Source organism: Oncorhynchus gorbuscha, linkage group LG23 (genome assembly GCF_021184085.1).
Source record: "Oncorhynchus gorbuscha isolate QuinsamMale2020 ecotype Even-year linkage group LG23, OgorEven_v1.0, whole genome shotgun sequence".
Lineage (NCBI taxonomy): Eukaryota > Metazoa > Chordata > Actinopteri > Salmoniformes > Salmonidae > Oncorhynchus > Oncorhynchus gorbuscha.
Genome location: NC_060195.1, coordinates 4,304,941 through 4,317,192, shown reverse-complemented (window position 1 = coordinate 4,317,192; position 12,252 = coordinate 4,304,941).

Here is a 12,252-nt window from a genome sequence, read left to right as displayed (position 1 = left end):
CCTACGTCTTGTGACCGTAGCGTACGTGTAGGTATGTACGGCAGGACCAAATCAGAGAGATAGGTAGGAGCAAGCCCATGTAATGCTGTGTAGGTTAGCAGTAAAACCTTAAAAATCAGCCCTTGCTTTGACAGGAAGCCATTGTAGAGAGGCTAGCACTGGAGTAATATGATCAAATGTTTTGGTTCTAGTCAGGATTCTAGCAGCCGTATTTAGTATTAACTGAAGTTTATTTAGTGCTTTATCCGGGTAGCCGGAAAGTAGAGCATTGCAGTAGTCTAACCTAGAAGTGACAAAAGCATGGATTAATTTTTCTGCATCATTTTTGGACGGAAAGTTTCTGATTTTTGCAATATTACGTAGATGGAAAAAAGCTGTCCTCGAAATGGTCTTGATATGTTCTTCAAAAGAGAGATCAGGTTCCAGAGTAACGCCAAGGTCCTTCACAGTTTTATTTGAGACGACTGTACAACCATTAAGATTAATTGTCAGATTCAACAGAAGATCTCTTTGTTTCTTGGGACCTAGAACAAGCATCTCTGTTTTGTCCGAGTTTAATAGTAGAAAGTTTGCAGCCATCCACTTCCTTATGTCTGAAACACATGCTTCTAGCGAGGGCAATTTTGGGGCTTCACCATGTTTCATTGAAATGTACAGCTGTGTGGCATCCGCATAGCAGTGAAAGTTAACATTATGTTTTCGAATAACATCCCCAAGAGGTAAAATGTATAGTAAAAACAATAGTGGTCCTAAAACGGAACCTTGAGGAACACCGAAATTTACAGTTGATTTGTCAGAGGACAAACCATTCACAGAGACAAACTGATATCTTTCCGACAGATAAGATCTAAACCAGGCCAGAACATGTCCGTGTAGACCAATTTGGGTTTCCAATCTCTCCAAAAGAATGTGGTGATCGATGGTATCAAAAGCAGCACTAAGGTCTAGGAGCACAAGGACAGATGCAGAGCCTAGGTCCGATGCCATTAAAATGTCATTTACCACCTTCACAAGTGCCGTCTCAGTGCTATGATGGGGTCTAAAACCAGACTGAAGCATTTCGTATACATTGTTTGTCTTCAGGAAAGCAGTGAGCTGCGCAACAGCCTTCTCTAAAAATTTTGAGAGGAATGGAAGATTCGATATAGGCCGATAGTTTTTTATATTTTCTGGGTCAAGGTTTGGCTTTTTCAAGAGAGGCTTTATTACTGCCACTTTTAGTGAGTTTGGTACACATCCAGTGGATAGAGAGCCATTTATTATGTTCAACATAGGAGGGCCAAGCACAGGAAGCAGCTCTTTCAGTAGTTTAGTTGGAATAGGGTCCAGTATGCAGCTTGAAGGTTTAGAGGCCATGATTATTTTCATCATTGTGTCAAGAGATATAGTACTAAAACACTTGAGCGTCTCTCTTGATCCTAGGTCCTAGCAGAGTTGTGCAGACTCAGGACAACTGAGGTTTGGAGGAATACGCAGGTTTAAAGAGGAGTCCGTAATTTGCTTTCTAATAATCATAATCTTTTCCTCAAAGAAGTTCATGAATTTATCACTGCTAAAGTGAAAGTGATCCTCTCTTGGGGAATGCTGCTTTTTAGTTAGCTTTGCGACAGTATCAAAAAGGAATTTCGGATTGTTCTTATTTTCCTCAATTAAGTTAGAAAAATAGGATGATCGAGCAGCAGTAAGGGCTCTTCGGTACTGCACGGTACCGTCTTTCCAAGCTAGTCGGAAGACTTCCAGTTTGGTGTGGCGCCATTTCCGTTCCAATTTTCTGGAAGCTTGCTTCAGAGCTCGGGTTTTTTCTGTGTACCAGGGAGCTAGTTTCTTATGAGAAATGTTTTTAGTTTTTAGGTGTGCAACTGCATCTAGGGTATTGCGCAAGATTAAATTGAGATCCTCAGTTAGGTGGTTAACTGATTTTTGTCCTCTGGCGTCCTTGGGTAGGCAGAGGGAGTCTGGAAGGGCATCAAGGAATCTTTGTGTTGTCTGTGAATTTATAGCACGACTTTTGATGGTCCTTGGTTGGGGACTGAGCAGATTATTTGTTGCAATTGCAAACATAATAAAATGGTGGTCCGATAGTCCAGGATTATGAGGAAAAACATTAAGATCCACAACATTTATTCCATGGGACAAAACTAGGTCCAGCATATGACTGTGACCGTGAGTGGGTCCAGAGACATGTTGGACAAAACCCACTGAGTCGATGATGGCTCCGAAAGCCTTTTGGAGTGGGTCTGTGGACTTTTCCATGTGAATATTAAAGTCACCAAAGATTAGAATATTATCTGCTATGACTACAAGGTCCGATAGGAATTCAGGGAACTCAATGAGGAACGCTGTATATGGCCCAGGAGGCCTGTAAACAGTAGCTATAAAAAGTGATTGAGTAGGCTGCATAGATTTTATGACTAGAAGCTCAAAAGACGAAAACGTAATTTTTTTTTTGTAAATTGAAATTTGCTATCGTAAATGTTAGCAACACCTCCGCCTTTGCGGGATGCACGGGGGATATGGTCACTAGTGTAGCCAGGAGGTGAGGCCTCATTTAAAACAGTAAATTCACCAGGCTTAAGCCATGTTTCAGTCAGGCCAATCACATCAAGATTATGATCAGTGATTAGTTCATTGACTATAATTGCCTTTGAAGTAAGGGATCTAACATTAAGTAGCCCTATTTTGAGATGTGAGATATCATGATCTCTTTCAGTAATGACTGGAATGGAGGTGGTCTTTATCCTAGTGAGATTGCTAAGGCGAACACCGCCATGTTTAGTTTTGCCCAACCTAGGTTGAGGCACAGACACGGTCTCAATGGTGTTAGCTGAGCTGACTACACTGACTGTGCTAGTGGCAGACTCCACTATGCTGGCAGGCTGGATAACAGCCTGCTGCCTGGCCTGCACCCTATTTCATTGTGGAGCTAGAGGAGTTAGAGCCCTGTCTATGTTGGTAGATAAGATGAGAGCACCCCTCCAGCTAGGATGGAGTCCGTCACTCCTCAGCAGGTCAGGCTTGGTCCAGTTTGTGGTTGAGTCCCAGAAAGAGGGCCAATTATCTACAAATTCTATCTTTTGGGAGGGGCAGAAAACACTTTTCAACCAGCGATTGAGTTGTGAGACTCTGCTGTAGAGCTCATCACTCCCCCTAACTGGGTGGGGGCCAGAGACAATTACTCGATGCCGACACATCTTTCTAGCTGATATGCACGCAGAAGCTATGTTGCGCTTGGTGATCTCTGACTGTTTCATCCTAACATCGTTGGTGCCGACGTGGATAAAAATATCTCTATACTCTCTACACTCGCCAGTTTTAGCTTTAGCCAGCACCATCTTCAGATTAGCCTTAACGTCGGTAGCCCTTCCCCCTGGTAAACAGTGTATGATCGCTGGATGATTCGTTTTAAGTCTAATACTGCGGGTAATGGAGTCGCCAATGACTAGAGTTTTCAATTTGTCTGAGCTAATGGTGGGAAGCTTCGGCGTCTCAGACCCCGTAACGGGAGGAGTAGAGACCAGAGAAGACTCGGCCTCTGACTCCGACCCGCTGCTTAATGGGGAAAACCGGTTGAAAGTTTCTGTCGGCTGAATGAGCGACACCGGTTGAGCTTTCCTACAGCATTTCCTTCCAGAAACCGTGAGAAAGTTGTCCGGCTGCGGGGACTGTGCCAGGGGATTTATACTACTATCTGTACTTACTGGTGGCACAGACGCAGTTTCATCCTTTCCTACACTGAAATGACCCTTGCCTAACGATTGCGTCTGAAGCTGGGCTTGTAGCACAGCTATCCTCGCCGTAAGGTGAGCACAGCGGCTGCAATTAGAAGGCATCATGTTAATGTTACTACTTAGCTTCGGCTGTTGGAGGTCCTGACGAATCGTGTCCAGATAAAGCGTCCGGAGTGAAAAAGATGAGGAAAAAATAAATAAATATATGAACGGTAATTAAAAAGTGAAAACCGTAAAGTTGTCAGGTAGCAAAATAGGTTGGCAACAAACGCAGCTATTTACTCCTGTCTGTTTTCCCCTCACTAGTTACCTATACCAGATAAGGCCTACTAACTAACCCATACTAGTTACCCATACCAGATAACCCCTACTAACTAACTAACCCATACTAGTTACCCATACGAACTAACTCATACTAGTTACCCATACGAACTAACTCATACTAGTTACCCATACGAACTAACTCATACTAGTTACCCATACCAGATAACCCCTACTAACTAACCCATACTAGTTACCCATACGAACTAACTCATACTAGTTACCTATACCAGATAACCCCTTACTAACTAACCCATACTAGTTACAAATACTAGTTACCCATTTTAACTAACATATACTAGTTACACATTCAAACCCATACAAATTAACACATACTAACTAACCCATACTAACTAATCCATACCATTTACCCATACTAACGAACACATACAGACTAACCCATATTAGTTTCCTGCTATCCTTTACTCATTAAACACTTCGAAAGCATCATACCGTTGTGTGTATTTCTACTTTCCTGACCACAGTTGCGTTCTGTTCACATTTTAGTAGCACGGCTATAGCCTATTATAAACTGGGTGGTTCCAGCCTTGAATGCTGATTGGCTGACAGCTGTGGAAAATCAGACCATATACCACGGGTATGACAAAACTCCGATTTTTACTGCTCTAATTACGTTGGTAACCAGTTTATAATAGCAATAAGGCACCTTGGGGCTTTGTGGTATATGGCCAATATACCACGGCTAAGAGCTGTGTCCAGGCACTCCACGTTGCGTCATGCTTAAGAACAGCCCTTAGCCGTGGTATATTGGCCATATACCACACCCCTTGGCCTTATTGCTTACATATACATTAAATATATCAAACAAAAGGGACACTTTGCTAATATTGAGTTGTACCCCTTTTTGCCCTCAAAACAGCTTAAATTCTTCGGGGCATCGACTCTACAATGTGTCAAAAGCGTTCCACAGGGATGCTGGTCCATGTTGACTCCAGTGCCTCCCACAGTTGTGTGAAGTTTGCAGGTCGTCCTTTGGGTGGTGGACCATTCTTGATACACACAGAAAACTGTTGAGCGTGAAAAACCCAGCAGCGTTGCAGTTCTTGACACAAACCGATGTTCGGCACTTAAATCTGTTGTTTTGCCCATTCGCCCTCTGAATGACACACATACACAATCCATGTCTAAATTGTCTCAAGGCTTAATAACCCTTATTTAACCTTATATAAGCCTTATTTAACCTTTATTTAACCGTATTTAACCCTTATTTAACCTTATTTAACCTTTATTTAACCTTATTTAACCGTAGTTAACCCTTATTTAACCTTATTTAACCTTTATTTAACCTTATTTAACCCTTATTTAACCCTTATATAACCCTTATATAACCCTTATTTAACCTTATTTAACCTTATGTAAACCTTATTTAACCTTATTTAACCTTATTTAACCTTATGTAACCCTTATTTAACCTTATTTAACCGTAGTTAACCATATTTAACCCTATTTAACCTTATTTAACCCTTATTTAACCTTATTTAACCTTATTTAACCATATTTAACCCTTATTTAACCTTATGTAACCCTTATTTAACCTTATTTAACCTTATTTAACCCTTATTTAACCTTATGTAACCCTTATTTAACCTTATTTAACCTTATTTAACCTTATTTAACCATATTTAACCATATTTAACCCTATTTAACCTTATTTAACCCTTATTTAACCATATTTAACCCTTATTTAACCGTGTTTGACCCTTATTTAACCCTAATTTAACCATATTTAAACATTATTTAACCCCCTTATTTAACCTTATTTAACCTTATTTAACCTTTTAACCCTTATTTAACCTTATTTAACCCTTATTTAACCTTATTTAACATTATTTAACCTTATTTAACCCTTATTTAACCGTATTTAACCCTTATTTAACCTTTATTTAACCGTATTTAACCCTTATTTAACCCTTATTTAACCCTTATTTAACCTTTATTTAACCTTATTTAACCGTAGTTAACCCTTATTTAACCTTATTTAACCTAATTTAACCCTTATTTAACCCTTATATAACCCTTATTTACCCTTATTTAACCCTTATATAACCCTTATATAACCCTTATTTAACCTTTATTTAACCTTATTTAACCTTATTTAACCTTATTTAACCGTAGTTAACCATATTTAACCCTATTTAACCCTATTTAACCTTATTTAACCTTATTTAACCATATTTAACCCTTATTTAACCCTTATTTAACCTTATGTAACCCTTATTTAACCTTATTTAACCCTTATTTAACCTTATGTAACCCTTATTTAACCTTATGTAACCCTTATTTAACCTTATTTAACCTTATTTAACCATATTTAACCCTATTTAACCTTATTTAACCCTTATTTAACCATATTTAACCCTTATTTAACCGTGTTTGACCCTTATTTAACCCTAATTTAACCATATTTAAACCTTATTTAACCTTATGTAACCCTTTTTAACCTTATTTAACCTTATTTAACCCTTATTTAACCGTATTTGACCCTTATTTAACCGTATTTGACCCTTATTTAAATCTTATTTAACCCTTTTTAACCTTATTTAACCTTATTTAACCCTTATTTAACCTTATTTAACCCTTATTTAACCTTATTTAACCTTTATTTAACCTTATTTGACCCTTATTTAACCTTATTTAACCTTATTTAACCCTTATTTAACCCTTATTTAAACCCTTATTTAACCTTATTTAACCCTTATTTAACCTTATTTAACCTTATTTAACCTTATGTAACCCTTATTTAACCATATTTAATCCTTATTTAAACCTTATGTAACCCTTTTTAACCTTATTTAACCTTATTTAACCCTTATTTAACCTTATTTAACCTTATGTAACCCTTATTTAACCATATTTAATCCTTATTTAACCATGTTTGACCTTTATTTAACCTTATGTAACCCTTTTTAACCTTATTTAACCATATTTAACCCTTATTTAACCTTATTTAACCCTTATTTAACCTTATTTAACCTTATTTAATCATATTTAACCCTTGTTTAACCTTATTTAACCCTTATTTAACCTTATTTAACATTATTTAACCATATTTAACCATATTTAACCTTATTTAACCCTTATTTAACCATCTTTGACCCTTATTTAACCCTAATTTAACCATATTTAAACCTTATTTAACCTTATGTAACCCTTTTAACCTTATTTAACCTTATATAACCCTTATTTAACCGTATTTGACCCTTATTCAACCGTATTTGACCCTTATTTAAACCTTATTTAACCCTATTTAACCTTATTTAACCCTTATTTAACCTTATTTAACCCTTATTTAACCTTATTTAACCTTTTTTAACCTTATTTAACCCTTATTTAACCTTATTTGACCCTTATTTAACCCTTATTTAACCCTTATTTAACCTTATTTAACCCTTATTTAACCTTATTTAACCTTATGTAACCCTTATTTAACCATATTTAATCCTTATTTAACCATGTTTGACCTTTATTTAACCTTATGTAACCCTTTTTAACCTTATTTAACCTTATTTAACCCTTATTTTACCCTTTTTAACCTTATTTAACCCTTATTTAACCTTATTTAACCCTTATTTTACCCTTATTTAACCCTTAGTTAACTCTTATTTGACCCTTATTTAACCCGTATTTATCATCTACACTGATTGAAGTGGACATCAATAAGGAATCATAGCATTATCCTGGATTCACCTGGTCAGTATATCATGGAAAGAGAATATTTTATTCATGTTTTGTACACTCAGTGTACAATGATATTATACTGAACAAAAATATAAACGCAACATGTAAAGTTTTGGTCACATGTTTCATGAGCTGAAATAAAACATCCCAGAAATGTTCCATACGCACAAAAAGCTTATTTCTCTAATTCTGTGCACACATTTGACAGGTGTAGCGTATCAAGAAGATGATTAAACAGCATGACCATTACAATAAAAGTCAGCTCTAAAATGTGCAGTTTTGTCACACAACACAACCTATCTGGTTTCCAGACTGCCTGGATCAACCCTAATCTACCTGTTTTCCAGACTGCCTGGATCAACCCTAATCTACCTGGTTTCCAGACTGCCTGGATCAACCCTAATCTACCTGGTTTCCAGACTGCCTGGATCAACCCTAATCTACCTGGTTTCCAGACTGCCTGGATCAACCCTAATCTACCTGGTTTCCAGACTGCCTGGATCAACCCTAATCTACCTGGTTTCCAGACTGCCTGGATCAACCCTAATCTACCTGGTTTCCAGACTGCCTGGATCAACCCTAATCTACCTGGTTTCCAGACTGCCTGGATCAACCCTAATCTACCTGGTTTCCAGACTGCCTGGATCAACCCTAATCTACCTGGTTTCCAGACTGCCTGGATCAACCCTAATCTACCTGGTTTCCAGACTGCCTGGAATAGCCCTAATCTACCTGGTTTCCAGACTGCCTGGAACAGCCCTAATCTACCTGGTTTCCAGACTGCCTGGGTTTCCAGACTGCCTGGATCAACCCTAATCTACCTGGTTTCCAGACTGCCTGGATCAACCCTAATCTACCTGGTTTCCAGACTGCCTGGATCAACCCTAATCTACCTGGTTTCCAGACTGTCTGGATCAACCCTAATCTACCTGGTTTCCAGACTGCCTGGATCAACCCTAATCTACCTGGTTTCCAGACTGCCTGGATCAACCCTAATCTACCTGGTTTCCAGACTGCCTGGATCAACCCTAATCTACCTGGTTTCCAGACTGCCTGGATCAACCCTAATCTACCTGGTTTCCAGACTGCCTGGATCAACCCTAATCTACCTGGTTTCCAGACTGCCTGGATCAACCCTAACCTCCCTGGTTTCCAGACTACCTGGATCAACCCTAATCTACCTGGTTTCCAGACTGTCTGGATCAACCCTAACTGGTTTCCAACCAACCCTAATCCCTGGTTTCCAGACTGCCTGGATCAACCCTAATCTACCTGGTTTCCAGACTGCCTGGATCAACCCTAATCTACCTGGTTTCCAGACTGCCTGTATCAACCCTAACCTCCCTGGTTTCCAGACTGCCTGGATCAACCCTAACCTCCCTGGTGTCCAGACTGCCTGGATCAATCCTACCATTTCCATAGGGAATACCACATGAATGGTTAAACATGTAAATTAACAAACATAAATAAATGTCTGTAGTTTATTATGCTACTACATTTTTATGCTACGTTTGTAATATAGTGAATATACAGTACCCGTCAAAAGTTTGGACACATCTACTCATTCAAGGGTTTTTCTTTATTTTGACTATTTTCTACTTTGTAGAATAGTGAAGACATCACAACTATGATCAGTACACTGTGTTAGTATTTACCTAAAGACCATATACATATACAAATGTAACCAATCAATTGGGGTTGTACAAAACGCCTACCTATTCATTCTATAGAGAGCCTACAGTTATAACTATGGAATATAAGGGTTTATAAAGGCCTACCTATTCATTCTATAGAGAGCCTACAGTTATAACTATGGAATATAAGGGTTTATAAAGGCCTACCTATTCATTCTATAGAGAGCCTACAGTTATAACTATGGAATATAAGGGTTTATAAAGGCCTACCTATTCATTCTATAGAGAGCCTACAGTTATAACTATGGAATATAAGGGTTTATAAAGGCCTACCTATTCATTCTATAGAGAGCCTACAGTTATAACTATGGAATATAAGGGTTTATAAAGGCCTACCTATTCATGTGCTCTATAGCCTACAGTTATAACTATGGAATATAAGGGTTTATAAAGGCCTACCTATTCATTCTATAGAGAGCCTACAGTTATAACTATGGAATATAAGGGTTTATAAAGGCCTACCTATTCATTCTATAGAGAGCCTACAGTTATAACTATGGAATATAAGGGTTTATAAAGGCCTACCTATTCATTCTATAGAGAGCCTACAGTTATAACTATGGAATATAAGGGTTTATAAAGGCCTACCTATTCATTCTATAGAGAGCCTACAGTTATAACTATGGAATATAAGGGTTTATAAAGGCCTACCTATTCATTCTATAGAGAGCCTACAGTTATAACTATGGAATATAAGGGTTTATAAAGGCCTACCTATTCATTCTATAGAGAGCCTACAGTTATAACTATGGAATATAAGGGTTTATAAAGGCCTACCTATTCATTCTATAGAGAGCCTACAGTTATAACTATGGAATATAAGGGTTTATAAAGGCCTACCTATTCATTCTATAGAGAGCCTACAGTTATAACTATGGAATATAAGGGTTTATAAAGGCCTACCTATTCATTCTATAGAGAGCCTACAGTTATAACTATGGAATATAAGGGTTTATAAAGGCCTACCTATTCATTCTATAGAGCCTACAGTTATAACTATGGAATATAAGGGTTTATAAAGGCCTACCTATTCATTCTATAGAGAGCCTACAGTTATAACTATGGAATATAAGGGTTTATAAAGGCCTACCTATTCATTCTATAGAGAGCCTACAGTTATAACTATGGAATATAAGGGTTTATAAAGGCCTACCTATTCATGTGCTCTATAGCCTACAGTTATAACTATGGAACATAAGGCTTTCTAAAGGCCTACCTATTCATTCTATAGAGAGCCTACAGTTATAACTATGGAACATAAGGCTTTCTAAAGGCCTACCTATTCATTCTATAGAGAGCCTACAGTTATAACTATGGAACATAAGGCTTTCTAAAGGCCTACCTATTCATTCTATAGAGAGCCTACAGTTATAACTATGGAATATAAGGGTTTATAAAGGCCTACCTATTCATTCTATAGAGAGCCTACAGTTATAACTATGGAACATAAGGGTTTATAAAGGCCTACCTATTCATTCTATAGAGAGCCTACAGTTATAACTATGGAATATAAGGGTTTATAAAGGCCTACCTATTCATTCTATAGAGAGCCTACAGTTATAACTATGGAATATAAGGGTTTATAAAGGCCTACCTATTCATTCTATAGAGAGCCTACAGTTATAACTATGGAATATAAGGGTTTATAAAGGCCTACCTATTCATGTGCTCTATAGCCTACAGTTATAACTATGGAACATAAGGCTTTCTAAAGGCCTACCTATTCATTCTATAGAGAGCCTACAGTTATAACTATGGAACATAAGGCTTTCTAAAGGCCTACCTATTCATTCTATAGAGAGCCTACAGTTATAACTATGGAACATAAGGCTTTCTAAAGGCCTACCTATTCATTCTATAGAGAGCCTACAGTTATAACTATGGAACATAAGGCTTTCTAAAGGCCTACCTATTCATTCTATAGAGAGCCTGTTATAACTATGGAATATAAGGGTTTATAAAGGCCACCTATTCATTCTATAGAGAGCCTACAGTTATAACTATGGAACATAAGGGTTTATAAAGGCCTACCTATTCATTCTATAGAGAGCCTACAGTTATAACTATGGAATATAAGGGTTTATAAAGGCCTACCTATTCATTCTATAGAGAGCCTACAGTTATAACTATGGAATATAAGGGTTTATAAAGGCCTACCTATTCATTCTATAGAGAGCCTACAGTTATAACTATGGAATATAAGGGTTTATAAAGGCCTACCTATTCATGTGCTCTATAGCCTACAGTTATAACTATGGAACATAAGGCTTTCTAAAGGCCTACCTATTCATTCTATAGAGAGCCTACAGTTATAACTATGGAACATAAGGCTTTCTAAAGGCCTACCTATTCATTCTATAGAGAGCCTACAGTTATAACTATGGAACATAAGGCTTTCTAAAGGCCTACCTATTCATTCTATAGAGAGCCTACAGTTATAACTATGGAACATAAGGCTTTCTAAAGGCCTACCTATTCATTCTATAGAGAGCCTACAGTTATAACTATGGAACATAAGGCTTTCTAAAGGCCTACCTATTCATTCTATAGAGAGCCTACAGTTATAACTATGGAATATAAGGGTTTATAAAGGCCTACCTATTCATGTGCTCTATAGCCTACAGTTATAACTATGGAACATAAGGCTTTCTAAAGGCCTACCTATTCATTCTATAGAGAGCCTACAGTTATAACTATGGAACATAAGGCTTTCTAAAGGCCTACCTATTCATTCTATAGAGAGCCTACAGTTATAACTATGGAACATAAGGCTTTCAAAGGCCTACCTATTCATTCTATAGAGAGCCTAC